Genomic DNA, 18,603 nt, shown 5'->3' with positions numbered 1-18,603 from the left:
CATTAATGATAAGAGTTAACAAGTAACTCAGTTCTAAGTCAAAGGGTTTATAAAATTGGCTCTATGAAACAGTGAAAACAAATAACACCTTGTACTTTCCACTTCCACAAATCTGCAGGTTCAATAAGGCTGTCCATTGACATCAGCGTTACTGCTTTCATTTGTTCTTCTCAGCTGATTTTATAACAATCCTTCCAATTGTGCCCCTAGAAATATTCACCTTAATAAAAGGATAAGTGTCTGTGCGTCTGTCTGGTTGCTTTGTTTGTATCATTTAAAAAAATGACGCATCAGAAACCTTTGTAGAAATAAAATGCATTGTCTTTGTCATTCCAATGGATGGCCAATCACAAAAATTAATACTGCTTTTATGAATCCCATACCAAATGGTATATAACAGAGATATATGCATTGCATATGCATTGGTTCAGGTTGATTACTTTTATTTCAACTCATCTTAGATGGGTAGATCAGCTAGTGTAACCATAAATATAACAAAACAAATTATGTATTTTTTTTTAGTGAAAAGAGCCAATACATATAAATTTTGTGCAAAATTAATATACTGTTAAGTACCGTTTAGAACAATCAAATGTATTTCCAGGTGTACTTGGGAAACTTGAACTAGAGCAAAGCATAATATATACTGTCAACAAAACATATAAAAATACTATAATGTACCATAATGCATACAATATATAAAAATATTCATTTTTTAATTTTTTGAGTAGCAGTGACAAATATTGGAATAATAGTCTGCTGTACTTTTTCTTTCTCACTTTAGCAGAAAAGCAATAAAGAACAATATTAGGCTTGCTTGGCTGGGTTCAATGTATGTTAAATTAGGACTACTTTAACATCTCTTGCTGCTATGACAATGAAGCCTGCAAAACAAAGCTGTGTAACTAAAGTCAGTCTGAGAATTTAATATACAGGGTCACTGCGCAAACCAATTCCTTTTAAAAAAAGGTTATCTCAGCTAATTCAGTTATACATTTTCTTCAAAAGAAACATGATTAGTGTTTTCTTTTAATTGTACTATCCATGGCTTATCAAAAGAAGAATGACAATGCATGTTGCCATGGAATCATAATGAGGCTCACCAGGAGACAGAAAATGTAAAATACAAAAGAATAAAAGTTTATGTAAATGAAAACATTCATATAAATTAGAATATCTAACCTCTCTTTAACAATTAATGTCCTTTCTAACTACTGTCTGTTTAAAATGTATTACTGTTTTCTGGCCATCAATAACACTAAAAGGTACAGTACGTATAACCTACAAGATTGGGCTTGCCTTTCATCATCTGTCTTATTGCACAGGATAATGAATACAAACAGTATATTACTATATATATATATATATATATATATATATATATATATATATATATATATATATATATATATATATATATATATATATATATATATATATATATATATATATATATATATATATGTGGACCTCGCCCTTCCACACATTTTGCTTTTTCCATTGATCAGCTTGGCAACAATGGTCTCTTGTGAGAAAAAAGAAACAGAAAGATACATCTCACACAATATTAGTCACCCTGCATTATGTGTTATAAGACCATAATGTGTGGTTACTGTAAATAACATTTGAATGGAAATCGAACCTGAAGTAGCACATGCTTTTCTAATGCCTCACCCACAGCATCACAGATGAATGCTTAAGTGTCTGTTTAAACAAATGGCTTCATATACTGGCATGTTCATATACTCATCTGAGGGGTAATGGCATTGTCTAAGAAGGAATATGTATTTAAATGTTAAAATGTTTGGTAAATAAAGTAAAATACAAAGAATAAAGTATATCAAGGTGCAGGAGCAGACTTGCACATGTAGATCATACTGTGTCTAAAAATGTTTGCTTCTTTCTAATTGGTCTAATTGAATCACACACAGAAATCAATCAAAGGATTATTATGGAAAACAGAAATTACTTGTGTTTTCAGATATCACTGAGGTAAAATTGGAAAGCAGCTTAAAAGAGAAAAAAGAATAATGATTTAATCACTGAGCCAGCTTTCTTTCATCAATCCACATACAACAATTTACTGCTTGCAGTTAATGAAAGCGATTATGCTAGTTATACTTATTCAAAAATTAAAGCAGCCCACTCAGTAAAAATAAACCAGATGTGTGGACCTCCCATATATGCTTTTCTAATGAAAAGAATGTATGTAAGGCATAGAACCACAATCGTTACACAGGCAGGAGGATGGGATGTTAGCTGCTAAAGCAACAGGCTTCATTATCTGTGCTACATAAATTGATGATGGAAATTGTCTCAGAAGTGCAAACGAGACAGAGAGATAAAGATTATGTTTAATCTTTTGCTACATATTTAGAAACTGAAACGTTCTTGGTTTCATATTTTTAGGAATTGCACCAAAAGATATACATATATGCTTCATTTTCAGTTCTACATGGGAGTATGAGCATGAGAATGGTCTCTGTGATGGACTGGTGTTCTGTCCCAGGGTGACTTCCACCTTATGCCTGATGGTGCCAGCATAGACTCTGCTCTCTTCCACACTTTAAAATGGTTTAAGCTGCTTTGAGAATGTTATGTTACCTTAAGGATATAACAAAGATGCAACCTAGACAAAGCTCATTATCCCTTCAAATAAACCAAATGTATTTTTCTTCAAAAGGCATTGTAGAAAAGAATTATGGGTGAGTGTGTTGGTTCACAGAAACAGGTGGAAATTTTGCTAAGTTCACTCACATATCAAAGCAGTCAGAAATTTTAAGACTTTGCACCAAACACTATAATTTGTCTAGCAATGCACTCTTCTCCTGCTGAACAGAGCTGTACAGATGTTGCTTTATTTGTATCTTTATATGACATATTCCTTTGTCTTCATTACCCATGTAATGTCCAGGGATTGTTCCAATCTTGCACCAAAGGCTTGCTGGAATAGGCTCCAGCCCCATGTGACCCTGATGAGGATTAGAAAATGGTATACTATGGTATGGTTTATATCTAACACAAGGGCTTATCACAGTCTCGTCACAGATTCTGAGTGCTGGATTTGAATCCAGCACCAGATCATTGCACATATGAAAAGTTTGTAGGCACACATAGTGTCTGTGGGGGTTTAGTCTTAGATCCTCACACATGTCAAAGTTAGGCTGTGCGAGTGGTAGCTCTAAATCGGTCATTTGTGTAAATGCATGAATGGGCTCTGTGATAGGCTGTAATCCATCTAGGTCTGCTTCCTGTTTTGAAATCAGTGCTTCTTGAATAGTCTTCAGTACTGCTCAACCCTGCATTTGGGGCATTTTCAGGAAATTTCAAATGAGCAAATTTTACAAAGCCAGTGGTAAACCTATTAAAATCCCAAAAAACCCATGGTCAATTCTGAAACCTGTTTCTGGGACCCACTGACAGCTTTCGTATTATTCTGTGACACTGAACATGCACACCTGTTATTAAATACTTTGTACTTCTATGGCTGTCCAAAAGATTGTGCTGTAAACTTCCCTACACTAGTGCATGCATGCACATACTTACACTTTTGTTCATTTTCAGCATATTTTGATTGTTTTATCAAAACTGTAGGAAAGAAATAAGCCTGATTTGCTGTTTATGTAAAGGGCAAACTAAAAAAAAATCAAATATCAGTGGTATATTACAAGTAACACACAGAGAACGAGACAGGAAGATATTTGAATGTGGTATGGTCATTTTATGTGGAGTACACTATTTTTTCATTAGGCCAGTGCATTCTTTTCCCAGTCATTTATTTTGCTGTTTTGTCATTTCAGGCAACAACATTTAGTAAACACAATGTGATCAAAAAGAATAGTGCATTTTATTTATCACTATTATAAAAATGACTGCTGATAGCATGCAGAAAATAAGCATAAAGAAACAGAAGTGATGTTTCAAAAGCTGATTTCAATAATAAATCCACTACTGACCTGCTAGTATATATTTAATGCAAGCTCTAAAGATTCCATATTACTTTTCTTTGTCACGGCTCAGTATTTTATTCATGGAACATTTGCTATGGCCCATCGTATATTACATGCAACCTCCAAGTATAAAGTAGGGCAAAGGTTGAGGAAAGGCACATCAGAGAAGCTGGATAAACCAGGGCCTGAGGCATAGTGACACAGAGTATGGCATATAGGCAAGGGAGCTGTTATTACTCCTACTTCTTATGTAATGGGTGAATAATTTGGGAAAGTTTAGCTATTAGCTAAACAAACAACCTTGATGAACTGAATGGTCTCCTTTTCTTTGTCAAATTTCTTATGTTCTTATGAATTTGAGCTATGTATGTGTTTCTTAGTCCACACCATGATATTAATTTAAATTAACTTCCTTTTAATATATGACATGCCTCATGGAAACAGTAGTATTTCAACAGTGACATTAAGCTTATTGTATTAACAGAAAATATGAAATATGCATCATAACAAAATTAGACAGGTGCATAAATTTGGACACCCCAAAAGAGGTATTACATCAATACTTAGTTGAGCCTCCTTTTGCAAATATAACAGCCTCTCGACGCCTCCGACGACTTTGATGAGTGTCTGGATTCTGGATGGAGGTATTTTTGACCTTTCTTCCATACAAAATCTCTCCAGTTCAGTTAAATTTGATAGCTGCCGAGCATGAAAAGTCTGCTTTGAATCATTCCATAGATTTTTGCTGATATTCAAGTCAGGGGACTGTGACGGCCATTCTAGAACATTGTACTTCTCCCTCTGCATGAATGCCTTTGTAGATTTCGAACTGTGTTTTAGGTCATTGTCTTGTTGGAATATCCAACCCCTGCTTAACTTCAACTTTGTGACTGATGCTTGAACATTATCCTGAAGAATTTGTTGATATTGGGTTGAATTCATCCGCCCCTCAACTTTAACAAGGACCACAGTCCCTGAACTAACCACACAGCCCCACAGTATGATGAAACCTCCACCAAATTTGACAGCAGGTAGCAGGTGTATTTTTTGGAATGAGTTGTTCTTCTTCCGTCATGCAAAGCGCTTTTTGTTATGACCAAATAACTGAATTTTTGTCTCATCAGTCCAAAGCACTTTGTTCCAAAATGAATCTGGCTTGTCTAAATGAGCATTTGCATACAACAAGCGACTCTGTTTGTGGCGTGAGTGCAGAAAGGGCTTCTTTCTCATCACCCTGCAATACAGATGTTCTTTGTGCAAACTGCGCTGAATTGTAGAACGATGTACAGATACATCATCTGCAGCAAGATGTTCTTGCAGGTCTTTGGGGGTGATCTGTGGGTTGTCTGTAACCATTCTCACAATCCTGCGCATATGCCGCTCCTGTATTTTTCTTGGCCTGCCAGACCTGGTGGGTTTAACAGCAACTGTGCCTGTAGCCTTCCATTTCCTGATTACATTCCTTACAGTTGAGACTGACAGTTTAAACCTCTGAGATAGCTTTTTGTAGCCTTCCCCTAAACCATGATACTGAACAATATTTGTTTTCAGATCTTTTGAGAGTTGCTTTGAGGATTCCATGTTGTCACTCTTCAGAGGAGAGTCAAAGGGAAGCACAACTTGCAATTTACCACCTAATTACCTTTTACCACTCATGATTGGACACACCTGTCTATGAAGTTCAAGGCTTAACAGGCTAATCCAACCAATTATGTGTTGCAAGTAATCAGTATTGAGCAGTTACATGCATTCAAATCAGAAAAAATACTGCTTCACTAAAAATCTTTGATCGGAAAACACCCCAGTACTCCGATGTTCCTAGGAAATGAAAGACATATCACTGTTTTCTTTTTTGTTGAAAGTAGAGTAAATTATTATTCAGGCTGAGAGGGGTTCCCAAACTTTTTCATATGACTGTATGCTGTTACAAAAAGATACTATACAATAACAGAAGGTGATGTTGCTAGTAACTATGATATTAGCATAGTGAATAAACCAAATGAACTCTTTCTAGCTATGCCAAAGATTTTAGTTTATATTTTTCCTTATTTTTGACTAATAATAATAATAATAATAATAGATTTTATTTGTAACGCACTTTTCATTGATAAGATCTCAAAGTGCTACAACAAAAGCAATAACCACAAAATTTTAAAGTTTAAAAGATTAGATTAAATCAACAATTACAGCAATTATATGCTTTCCTAAATAAAAAAGTCTTCAAATTTGCTTTAAAAATGTCCAGGTTTTGTGTATTTCTCAGTTCAACAGGGAGCTGATTCCAGAGCTGTGGGGCAGCAGAGCAAAAAGCTCGACCCCCCATAGTACGGAGCTTAGTAAGGGAGTATGAAGCTGCATGCTGCCAGATGATCTGAGGATCCGATTGGAAGTTTTTAAGTGAATCAAATCCTGAAGGTAAGAAGGTGCCTGGCCGTAGATACATCTGTGGGTCAGTAGAAGAATTTTGTATTCAATCCGGAAGGAAACAGGGAGCCAATGAAATGATTTGAGGATGGGAGTAATATGTTCGAATTTCCTTACTCTTAGTAGGATTCTTGCAGCACTATTTTGGATATATTGAAACTTTTGTATGTCCTTGGTATGAATTCCCGCAAAAAGTCCATTGCAGTAGTCCAGCCTTGAGGAGATAAAGGCATGGACAAGTTTCTCTGCATCTGGGATGGTTAATAGGGGGCGAAGTTTGGAAATTTTTCGTAGATGGTAAAATATGTGGTCACTGAAGGTCAACTGTGGATCAAACCGAACCCCCAGATTAGTGACTGCAGAAGAAAGAGTAATGACCTGGCTGTCAAAAGTGAACTGGAGTATTGGAAAAGAACGAATCTGGTGGGGGGTGCCAACAAGGAGTCCCTCAGTTTTATTGCTATTCAGCTGTAGAAAATTGCTGTTCATCCAAGCCTTTATCTCCTCCAGGCATGTAGTAAGGCGTAATGTGGCCTCTGAAGGGTTTGGGGCAGTTTTAATGTAAAGCTGCGTGTCGTCGGCATAACAATGAAAAGACAGTCCGTGTTTGGCAATGACATGCCCAAGAGGTAACATATAAATAGTGAAAAGAATAGGACCAAGAACTGACCCCTGCGGGACCCCACATAAAACAGTTGACAATCTGGAGGAGCAATCTCCCAACGAGACCTGTTCAGTCCTGCCAGACAGGTAAGACTGGAACCACCGTAATGCAGTTCCCGAGAGCAGCTGTGTGATGAAGACGATCCAGGAGGATGGAATGATCAACTGTATCGAAGGCCGCTGACAAGTCCAGAAGAATAAGCAAGGATGGTGAGCCTGCATCAGCTGCCATCAGTAAATCATTTGTCACCCTGAGCAGTGCTGTTTCCGTGCTGTGGGTTGAACGAAAGCCTGACTGGAACTTTTCAAACAGGTTATTACATGTAAGATGACTCTGGAGTTGAAGGGCAACTGTCTTTTCTATAATCTTTGACAAAAACGTCAGGTTTGAGATGGGCCTGTAGTTTGCAAGAACCTCAGGATCTAATGAGGACTTCTTCAGCAGACTAATCTGTGTAATATCTCACTAAAATGTAGTTTTCTTAGGGGAAAGCATAAATCAACCTACTGTAATTAATAAGTTTGATGATCTTTTGTAGTTTCTATTAAAACAAATGAAATTAATTTAAATGAATTTTTCAGGTGTATTTTAGAAAGTATAAAGTAAAACAAGTATTATATATTAATTTGTTTATTTTTTATAAATACCAGTGTGGGCACTGTTCATGTTTTTCTCTGAGTACTGCTCTTTCCCTACTAAATCCAAAAGACATGCACATTAGGTTAGATAGCAACTCTAAAATGGCCCTTTATGAGTAACTTTGATTGTTTGGGAGTGCATGCCCTGTAATGGACTGGCATCCTCTTCGGGCTTCATTGCTACATTTACCCTGATGGTACTGGGATAGGCTCCAACCCTCCTTGATCCTATTATTTGACAAAGCAGGTTTAAAAAAGAATGGATGACTTTTCCATTTACCAAAATCACCTTAATAACATAAGTTTTTAATAAGAATCAGGTATTTAAAAGTTCTAATGGATTTAGTTATTGAGACATACAGTATAATAGGTACTACTGACTTTAGGAAGATATTTTAGGCAAGTCAAAAATTCTGTAGAAACTTAATTGGTCTCTAATTGTATTATTATAATTGTATATTATAATTGCATATTTTCCTGGTTTCTAATTGTAGAAACGTAATTGGTCTACCACAGTACAAACAGATTTATGTTTTTTGACACCCCAGAAATTGTTTTAGATCAGTTTTAAATGGTTCTAACTCATCACTGATAATTTTGTAATAAATGTATGTGTAAAACATTAGGTTGTTTTCCTCAGAAAATGAAAACTGTCAATCAGTCTTTATTAATTATATTACAAATGTCAATGTCCAGTGCTGCCTTGCAATAAATATACTGCATACAAAATATTCTTTCTCTTTTACTTTTCTGCCTTCATTTCACATAAAACCTGAGTTTCACCTTTTTACTATCATTTGGTCTAAAATACAGTATGCCTGTTTAACCATCTAGTTTTTGTAGAGATGCCACTGTAATTGGCCCTGCCAAAAGGATTCTGTCAAAGATTAAAGCAGCATACTTTGGATCTGCAACATGCCAGAAAAATATAAAGAGTTCTTCTCTCAAATATTCCCTCAGCTTCACACAGTCTTCCATGCATTATCTAAAGCAAAATATTTTAAAATATATATTTTCCTTATGGAAGAGAAAGTCAAAGAAGGAAGCTTCCCTTACCCTTTCCAACAATAATCTTGTAGTGACTATAACATCTGACCTCTCTTTATCAAAGTAGGAATAATTACTGCTTAGGGCCTGTCTTTTGTACTTGTGCCTAAAATCTCAATATCTATATCAACTGTAATAACTTTTACCACTGATTCTAACTCACAGCACACTAAGCAGGAGAGACCAGTACTATGACAGAATGTAATCTTTTCTTGGAAACTGTCAATCAGATTAATCCTAAGAAGAGTTTCTGGACCCCTCTTGTCTGGGCATTTTGCTTATGTTGATAATTTCATCAATCCAAACAAATTCACAGTAAACTTTTTCTTCCCAATAAACACAAGTCCAACCTTAACAGAATTGAACTTAAAGAAATTTGGACACTGCACAACAAACATGATATGGTCATCAAATTGCCAGACACACAGATGCTTCAAAACAACTGTCGAACACAGCTGCCTTTCATTTCCTCACAAAGGATCCTATAGATGAAATAGATAGATAGATAGAAAGATAGATATTATTAATCCCAAGGTGAAATTCACATAATCCAGCAGCAGTATACTGATACAAAAAAACAATATTAAATTAAATAGTAATAAAAATACATGTAAAAGTAGACAATAACTTTGAGTAATGTTAGCATTTACTCCCCCGGGTGGAATTGAAGTGTCGCATAGTGTGGGGGAGGAACGATCTCCTCAGTCTATCAGTGAAGCAAGACAGTGACAAAAGTCTGTCATTGAAGCTACTCCTCTGCCTGGAAATGACACTGTTCAGTGGATGCAGTGGATTCTTCATGATTGACAGGAGTTTGCTTAGTGCCCGTCGCTCTGCCATAGATGTTAAACTGTCCAACTTTACTCTTACAATAGAGCCTGCCTTCCTCACCAGTTTGTCCAGGCATGAGGCGTCTTTCATCTTTATGCTGCCTCCCCAGCAAACCAAAACCACCGTATAGAAGAGGGCACTCGCCACAACCGTCTGGTAGAACATCTGCAGCATCTTATTGCAGATGTTAAAGGACGCCAAACCTTCTAAGAAAGTATAGTCGGCTCTGACCTTTCTTACACAGAGCATTCACTATTGGCAGTCCAGTCCAATTTGTCATCTAGCTGCACTCCCAGATATTTAAAGGTCTGAACCCTCTGCACACAGTCACCTCTGATGATCACAGGGTCCATGAGGGGCCTGGGCCTCCTAAAATCCACCACCAGCTTCTTGGTCTTGCTGGTGTTAAGGTGTAAGTGGTTTGAGTCGCACCATTTAACAAAGTCTTTGATTAGGTTCCTGTACTCCTCCTCCTGCCCACTCCTGATGCAGCCCACAATAGCAGTGTCATCAGCGAACTTTTGCACGTGGCAGGACTCCGAGTCATATTGGAAGTCTGATGTATATAGATTGAACAGGACCGGAGAAAGTACAGTCCCCTGTGGCGCTCCTGTGTTGCTGACCACAATGTCAGACCTGCAGTTCCCAACACGCACATATTGAGGTCTGTCTGTAAGATAGTCCACGATCCATGCCACCAGGTGTGAGTCTTCTCCCATCTCAGTCAGCTTGTCTCTAAGGAGCAGAGGTTGGATGGTGTTGAAGGCGCTAGAGAAGTCCAAAAACATAATTCTTACAGCACCACTGCCTCTGTCCGAGTGGGAGAGGGATCGGTGTAGCATATAGATGATGGCATCCTCAGCTCCCACCATCTCCTGTTATGCGAAATGCAGAGGGTTGAGGGCGTGGCGGACCTTTGGGCTCTGGTGGTGAAGCAGCAGACGCTCCATGGTCTTCATCAGATGTGACGTCAGAGCAACAGGCCGGAAGTCATTCAGCTCAGTACGACGTGATACCTTTGGGACTGGGGTGATACAAGATGTTTACCAAAGCCTTGGGACTCTCCCCTATTCCAGGCTCAGGTTGAAGATGTGCTGTAGAGGACTCCCCAGTTCCAACGCACAGGCCTTCAGCAGTCGTGGCGATACACAATCTGGACCCGCTGCTTTGCTGGCACGAAGTCTTCTCAGCTCTCTGCTCACATGGGCTGCTGTAATTGTGGGTGGGGATGTCTCACCTATGCTGGTATCAACAGAAGGATGGTTGGAGGATGCAGTACTCCGAGATAAGAGTGGGTTAGGGTGATCAAACCTATTAAAGATGTTGTTCCTTTGGTTTGCTCTCTCCACATCTGTCTCGATGGTGGCACCCCGCTTCGAGCTGCAGCCAGTGATAATCTTCATCCCATCCCACACTTCCTTCATGCTGTTATTCTGCAACTTCTGCTCCAGCTTTCTCCTGTACTGCTCTTTCGCTGCCCTGAGCTGGACTCGGAGTTCCTTCTGCATGCGCTTGAGCTCATGCTGATCACCGTCTTTAAAAGCCCTTTTCTTCTGGTTCAAAAGGCCTTTGATGTCACTTGTAATCCATGGCTTGTTGTTAGCATATTGGAACTACAATGTCCATACAGAAGTTGATGTGATCAGTTTTGCAGTCAACAGCCTCTTCAATGTTCTCACTGACCTCAGCAGTATATCCCAGTCTGTAGTTCCAAAGCAGTCTCTCAGAGCCTGCTCTACCTCAGGGGACCACTTCCTGAATGATCGTGTGGTTGCAGGTAGCGCCTTCACTCTTGGTTTGTAGTCTAATCTAATTAGCAAAAAAATAATTGTCCCCTGAAGCTAAACATCTCATTGTTGAAGACCTATAGATATTTCAGCTCTCCCTTCTTCCCAAAATCCATAAACTGGACAGTCTTGCTCTCCCACTTGTTTTATCACGTTACTGTTTCACAGCTTAGCTAAAAGCCTTCATCATTGATTTTATCAATTTCTGTTAATCTCACAGGGTCCCATCATTCCTTTACATCTGTCTTTTAATTACTTTTACAAGACTTAAAACCTCTGTTTATTACAAAACAACTGTACATTCTCTTTCCATTACTGGTACACCAAAAATGTGTCCTCATCTACATTTGCTCAGATACCACAGCATCTGATACAGTCAAATTGGTCTGTTTCTGCTTCAAGGAGTTTTTCTCATTGTATTCAGTGCCTCTGGAAAACTTAACATTGAACAATGCACCTAAAGCATCCGGTCCAAAAATCTTGTTTGTTTCATTTTTATACCAAGTATACAGTATATATTATCTGTTTTTTCCTTCTCAGTCACACCATTTAAAGGTGATCCTCCAGCTAGGACACTGGGCATCTCTGGGTCCACAGTTCTTGAGGCTGATCCTCCAATTAGCTGTGAACCATCCAATCTCACTGAGATTGCACAGGTGGTGAACCATCTGAGGGTAGGGAGGGCTGCAGGGGTCTGTGGTATCTGGCGTGAATTTCTTGGCATTGCAAGCAATCTTTGCCTCCATATGGGAGATGGGCATCATCCTAACTGGCTGGAAAATAGGACTTGTCAGCCCTGTCTGGAAAGGGAAGGGTTATTGCCTGGATTATGGCAACTACTGGGGGATAACACTGCACTTGGTGCATGGTAAGGTCCTTGCTAGGGTCATCCTCAATACGACCAAGTGATCACTTGCTCACAACAAGTGTCCAGAGCAGTCCAGTTTTACTCCTAAGAAGTCTACCATTGACCTCATCCTGGCACTATGGGTTTTCATCAAGTGCAGACGTGAATATCAGCAGAGTTTCTTTGTAGCCTTCATTGATTTTCGTAAAGCGTTACACTAAGTTGATCGAGCTGCTCTTTGGGACATCCTGAGATCCCCCCAAAGCTGCAGGTTATCATGGCTCTCCGGGTGTGCCCAGTCTTCTTCCCCCCAGCACTTCCTGGTGTGGCGGAAGTGCTGAGGTCCAGGGTTCTTTAGGCACTGGGGCGCCACCTGGCGGTGGCCACGGGCCCCTACGGGGTTGGGTTTCCATGTCCTCTACCCATGGCCCCCAACACAACCAGGGCGGTCGCCCCCTCGTAGACTGGAGGAGGCACAAGCTCTCCTCCAGTTCTCCTCAGCGTCCCAGCTGGGCTTCAACCCCAGCCGCATGCCACAACAGTATATAGAATCTACTTTTTTCTTTTTTGTGCACACTTTTTTATCTGCAGATGGATGCTGATGCAGTGCTTCACTGGCTTAATAAACATAATATGAGTGTTACTTTTGCCAAAGCATATCTTTGATTATGAACATCTACATTTATCTAAATAAGCAACTTCAAAGAACATTTTAATGCTCAGTCTGTAAACACTCATATTCTGTAATGATCATGTTAATTCAGTTATCTTTGGGTATGACTCTTTTACTAAGAAATTGTGCTGCAATACTCGTAGTCTTTGGATAGGATCAAATTTACTCAAACCTGGAACTGCACTTGCCACAATCACCCTAAGTATATTTACAAAATATAATATAATAAATAATTATAAATCATACTATTAATACGTATTGTATTTTATTTATAAGACATTAATAATATATTAATAATTGGTGTTACCTTAACCTCTGTAGCCTCAATCCAATACAATTCTTATTTTTATTCAGATTAATAATTGCCTGAGTAACAATTAGTTTATATTCTCTCCCATCACATGCAATATGGCCCATTATCACACTAGAGAAATTTAGATTGATATACTGGAGCTGTGCTCATTTACACAGTACCTTTTAGTAGACAATGGCAAAATATTAATCAAATAGTTTCATCAACATCGCTAATGGATTTTAAAGGAATTCATAATAACTGTCTCCCTAAAAATTTCCATTTTTTGTGTTTTTGTTCCTAGCGTTTGCTTCAGATGGCCTAAATAACATCCAGCTTTTTTAAGGAGAATGAGAAGTGAAATGTTCTGTACATTTTACTGCACATAAGTAGTACTTTCAATATAAAACACAGCTGGAACACAAACAATGCCTAAAACACTGATACCAGTATCACAGTGATTTCATTTGTTTTAGTGATTTTCAGTGTAGTTACTTATGTTTGTAAGTATAAGTATACTTATGTTTATTTTTGTATAGGTTCTGTTCTTGTTGAACTGCAGCAAAAATACACCACTTGTTTAATATATACAGTATTCAAAGTTAATTTTGTCTGTCAATTCTGCAAAGTATTGATTAAAGGCACACAAGTTATTCTCTGCACTACACTAATGGACTGAAAGCAGGTCCAAGCCATGCCAATCCTTCTTAGAGGGTAACATTAATAGAGACCACTATGAAATGGCACTGTGTGAAAATTATCACCTTTGTCTGATTACAATATTGGCTGCTTTTATATACAGTATATATAGAAGTGAAGGCTGCGGTGGACTGGCGCCCTGCCCAGGGTTTGCTTCCTGCCTTGCACCCTGTGTTGGCTGGGATTGGCTCCAACAGACCCCTGTGACCCTGTAGTTAGGATATAGCGGGTTGGATAATGGATGGATGGATGGATAGAAGTGAAGGTCTGTGATACAGTTTGCATATTTGTAGCTAGAGATCCACAAAAGGAGGAGAAGAGTCACATAACTTAAAATAGTTTTTTATTCCTAAGCTTTCGACAACTTGCCAGGTGTCATCATCAGAGAAAAATGATTAGACATATAGGACTCAAAGGCAATATATAGATGGTGAAGGGTGGGGATGGAGGGGGAAGTTGTAAGGGGGGTGGAGGTAGATTAGTAAGGTAAGGTTCAGAGCCCAGAAAGCTGGCTGAATGGTGGCTCTCTGTTGGAAACGCCATTAATAGACACTTGGACTTGAACCCAGCATATGCAGGCTTAAAAAGAAGAACAAGTAAACCCAACCTTATTTCCTCTCCGGCATATTTGTTGAGAATTGGAAATGCTGTGGCCTTTATTTATTTTGTAATTAGAAATCAGCTCTCCTGTGAAAACCCAGTGGAGTGGGCCTGCTTCATTGTCACGTTACAGTCTTCTGTAGACGGAGCATGGATGTCAAAAGAGTTCTGTGTATTTTTATTTTATTAATTGACTTAATAACATTAATGCAATTCAGATTCTTGTAATCTGCTGCATGATTTCAGATAATAAGGTTTTCAAATAACATAGTATCTAGAGTGTTAGTAGGCAGCATTTTAGTGTATAGAAAAAGATAAGCCCTTGTATAGTATTCACTTTTCAAGCTAACATTTGTAATATTGCATATGACCACATACCAAATTAAGTAATATTAAAATGATGCACTATTGAACTAATTGAATTATTAACTACCTGGAAAAAACAAAAAATTATACTAATGCTTTCTTAGCGGATAAACAAGTATGATCAATGATGAAGAAGAAAGTAAAAAAAAGAATTCACTGTAGATCTCCTGAACATTTTTTTGACAGTAATGCTTTAGTGATAAAAAGGCAACCACAAACTACCAGCATGATTTTGTGCTTCGGCTATTAGGGCTCTCATAATACCCTTCCATTTATTTTCTAAATGATTCTCATTAAAGGCTTGCGGGGCTGAATACACCATTTTCATTATTGTGTATTGTACATTTGCTTCTATCAGACCAATTAACCATTACTAATAAAGAAAACTGTACTTGAGCACTTGGGGAAAACCGTTGAGTCATTACTAGAACGCACAAACTACATACAATACAGTTACCAAGCCAGAAATAAAACCATAAACAGCAGCATAAACTACTATAAAACCATGATATCCACTCAGAAAATGGTGAGATGATTCTTCAGTTTTGATATGTCATTGCTACAAGTCATTTTTAAATCAACAGACAAAAATAAAGAACTAATTCCATAGCAGAGTAAGCTCTGAATTAAAGTCATCTTATGGTATTCATATGGCTGCTTTCAACAAAACTATGAATTGGACTGACATCCTATTTTCCTCATAAATACCAATCCATCAATTCATACATTTTTCTCAGCCCACTTCATTCAATTTTACAGTTTCAGATTTGTGGGAAGCCAAAGCCTATTTAAAGCCAAGGAATAAACCAGTACTGCATGGTGTAAGAGTTCACCAGAGGTAACCCTCAAATATACACTCGTAGCCACTTACAATGTGAGCTGCCAAATGACAAAGCTGTGCATATCTTTGGAAGGCTAGGAGAAAACCAAAATTCTTCCAACACCTCAAAAGCTTAAATGAGGAGAATGTGCTGTCACACATGAGCAATGGAGGATCTCTTCACAGGCTCGACTAAGGTATGTGATGACCCACCAGAGTGAGAGTGGGCACTGTCGCTAACATTCTCTTCTCCTTGTCCCAGCAGCTCTACGAAACTGCCAAGTAAGTGTACTTTGCCATCACCCCTTCTGGTTTGTCTAATATAAGCCTGGCTGCCCAGAAGGAGAGATTTTTTACGATCAGAGCAACCCACCGGATGGAGCTCCAGTAAATGACCCTAAATTCTGCAGTTAAGAGATCAATACTTCTGTTAAAATATTGCCCAATGGCTACTTGTACAACAGGTAAAAGGTATGCCTTTTTTGGACTTTGTTCAATTAAACGGGATGACCTTATTGGTGCCCCAACTTTCTGCTATCTGTTATTCCTTCACCCGGCCTCAGTACCAGTTTCAAAAAGTAAGAAACCAGGCAGGGATTTAAACTCAGTTTTCTCAGTACTAAGAAGTACCAAAATAAGTACATCAAATATAAATGATTATTTTTTTACCAGAACACATAAAACAGTAAACTATTATAAAGTACATCACAAGTCAGTGGTCATTATAATAGAACAGTAATGTGTATATGAAATATTTGAAAAGAAAGAGGTCAGATGTAAGTGGACTGAAGCCAAAATGTGGCAAGTAAATGCTTGGCATATTGCTTATAGTCCAGAATACAACAAGCACCATTTTACTTGCAAGCCTTAAGTTTATTCTAGTCTTAGCAGTGTTGTAGTTTTTTCTTGTACTAATGAAGTATATACAGTAGGAATATATTGTGCAGAAAGACAAGGCCATCTGAACAGTGTGAAGTAATCATTTTTTCGTTGTTTAGGAGTCTCTTGAGTAAAAAAATGAAGCTCTGTAATTCTTTGACTTAAAAGCCGACAATTACTGCTGACGCTTCATTAATTTTTTAAAAATATTTTTAAAGGTTATACCCATTCCTGCCATAGCTGGAAAATGACTCCCTGACTACAATTAATCTATGTCAAAGTATAAATTCCAGCAGAGGGGATAAAACCAAATGTAAAATGAGTTGTATCAAACTTCCAGAATTTCAGTGTTTTAAACCTTTAACTCAGCAGTGCAAATTTACAACAGAATCAGACTGCAGAGACAGAGACAGGGATTTAAAAACAAAGCACAATTAATAAAAAAAAATCAATATATTGGCTAGCTAAATCAGAATGATGTTAGTGTGTACAAAAATAGAGGTTTTAAAAAATGATCATGCCTTGCAGGTTATTGACAGCAAACACTACCCATGACAGCTTATTAACGTGTACTTGATGCAAATACAGAAAAATAACAAAATAATAACTAGGCAGCTGTTGCCTAATTTGATAAGCTGTAGGCTGGTAACCTTGAGGCATAATTCCTCTGTGAAAATCATAAGGATTTACCATTGGTCTCCTATAAATTAATCATTTTTCAAATTTGCAGAAGTTTTTCAACTTACTCTAATTCAGTGTTTGGGGATTCTTGCCTGAGGATATCACTGTAATCATTTAGGGGCTTATATCTGGACTCTTTCTTCAGAAGAATATTAAAGAACTGTTTGAGTATGTATAAGAACACTTGCAGTATATTAAAAATGAGAAATCATGGATTGAAAAGATTGTGCTCATTTAAATGGAAATGTTGTTAAGCTCAGTGACTACAGCAAGGACATTGAGCCTCTCTCTTACAAAAACAGACGGTGCTGGCAGCTTTTCAAACCCCACATTGCAAGGTTCACAAGAATTCATGCCTATAAAATCTTAAAAAAGACGCAACACTGTCATGTTCAGGTTGACTTGAGTTTCATGGCCTGCTTTGGAAGCGGCATAGCATAGCAAGTCACTGTTGGCTGTGTGAGATTTCAAGGTAAAGCAGAGTATGATAGTTTTCTGATTAAGCAGGATTTGGTCTAGATCCAGTATTCATTCTTAATCTAAGAGTCTGCACTTCTTTATGATAAAAAACCTGTGATAAACGGTAGTAGGTGGTGCAAAAAGTGTCAAGCTCAGGTGAAGTGTCCAACCAAATAAAGTCAATGGCATGAAAATATCAAAACATAAGGTCTGTTACAAAGAAGAGGAAGGCAGTTCATTTATCAAGCTTGAATGGCTGTAAGTCTGAATTCCCAAGTGGACTGGGCAACAATAGGTGATCTCTTTTTGGCTGTCTTGTGGTATTGCCCCAGATGGTGTTTTTTGTTGTTTAGTAATATATACTATTTGGCCAAAAGTATGTGGACATCCCCTCACATTACTGATTTATTTCTAACAGGTGTATAAAATCGAGCACATAGCTATATTATCTCCATTAACAAACATTGGCAGTTTGGTAGAAAGGGATGTACTGAAGAGCTCAGTGACTTTAAAAGTGGCACTGTCATAAGATGCCACCTTTGGCACATGTCAGAACATGAAATTTCTAGATCTGTACCAGTCAACTTCAGTTAAAAAACTGTGCTATTATAGTTATTTTTCCCAGGGACTTGCCCTATACCTTACTGGCACAAGGTGCTTAAGGGAGATAGAAAAATAAGGCAAATATGCATATTGTCATTTAATTGTATCCTTTATAGCCAGAGATTTGTTGACACCTGACAATCACACCTGTATGAGTTTGTTGCTACTACCTCCAAGTGCTCTAGAGTGAGTCCTGTAAATAAATTTGCCATTTTAATTAGCTTTGTTGGGTCTCACATTTATTACCAGCCCAGCACACCAAAGCATAGAAAACTGCATTGGCCATCACAGAGTTACTGAAGATGTGAAGAATGTCACTTCCCACATTAAAGGAATGCAGTCT

The 18,603-nt window shown here is 38.0% G+C and overlaps 1 protein-coding gene across 3 annotated transcripts in view; it reads right to left on the bottom strand.

Annotated features, from left to right (window-relative positions):
• enox1 (ecto-NOX disulfide-thiol exchanger 1) overlaps positions 1–18,603 on the bottom strand; it is a 326,189-nt gene that overhangs the window by 109,064 nt on the left and 198,522 nt on the right. The gene's annotated exons all lie outside the window — the stretch shown is intronic.

Source organism: Polypterus senegalus, chromosome 2, assembly GCF_016835505.1.
Source record: "Polypterus senegalus isolate Bchr_013 chromosome 2, ASM1683550v1, whole genome shotgun sequence".
Classification (NCBI taxonomy): Eukaryota; Metazoa; Chordata; class Cladistia; order Polypteriformes; family Polypteridae; genus Polypterus; species Polypterus senegalus.
The sequence above is the reverse complement of the archived record's forward strand: the minus strand, read 5'-3'. Positions and strand labels throughout refer to the sequence as shown.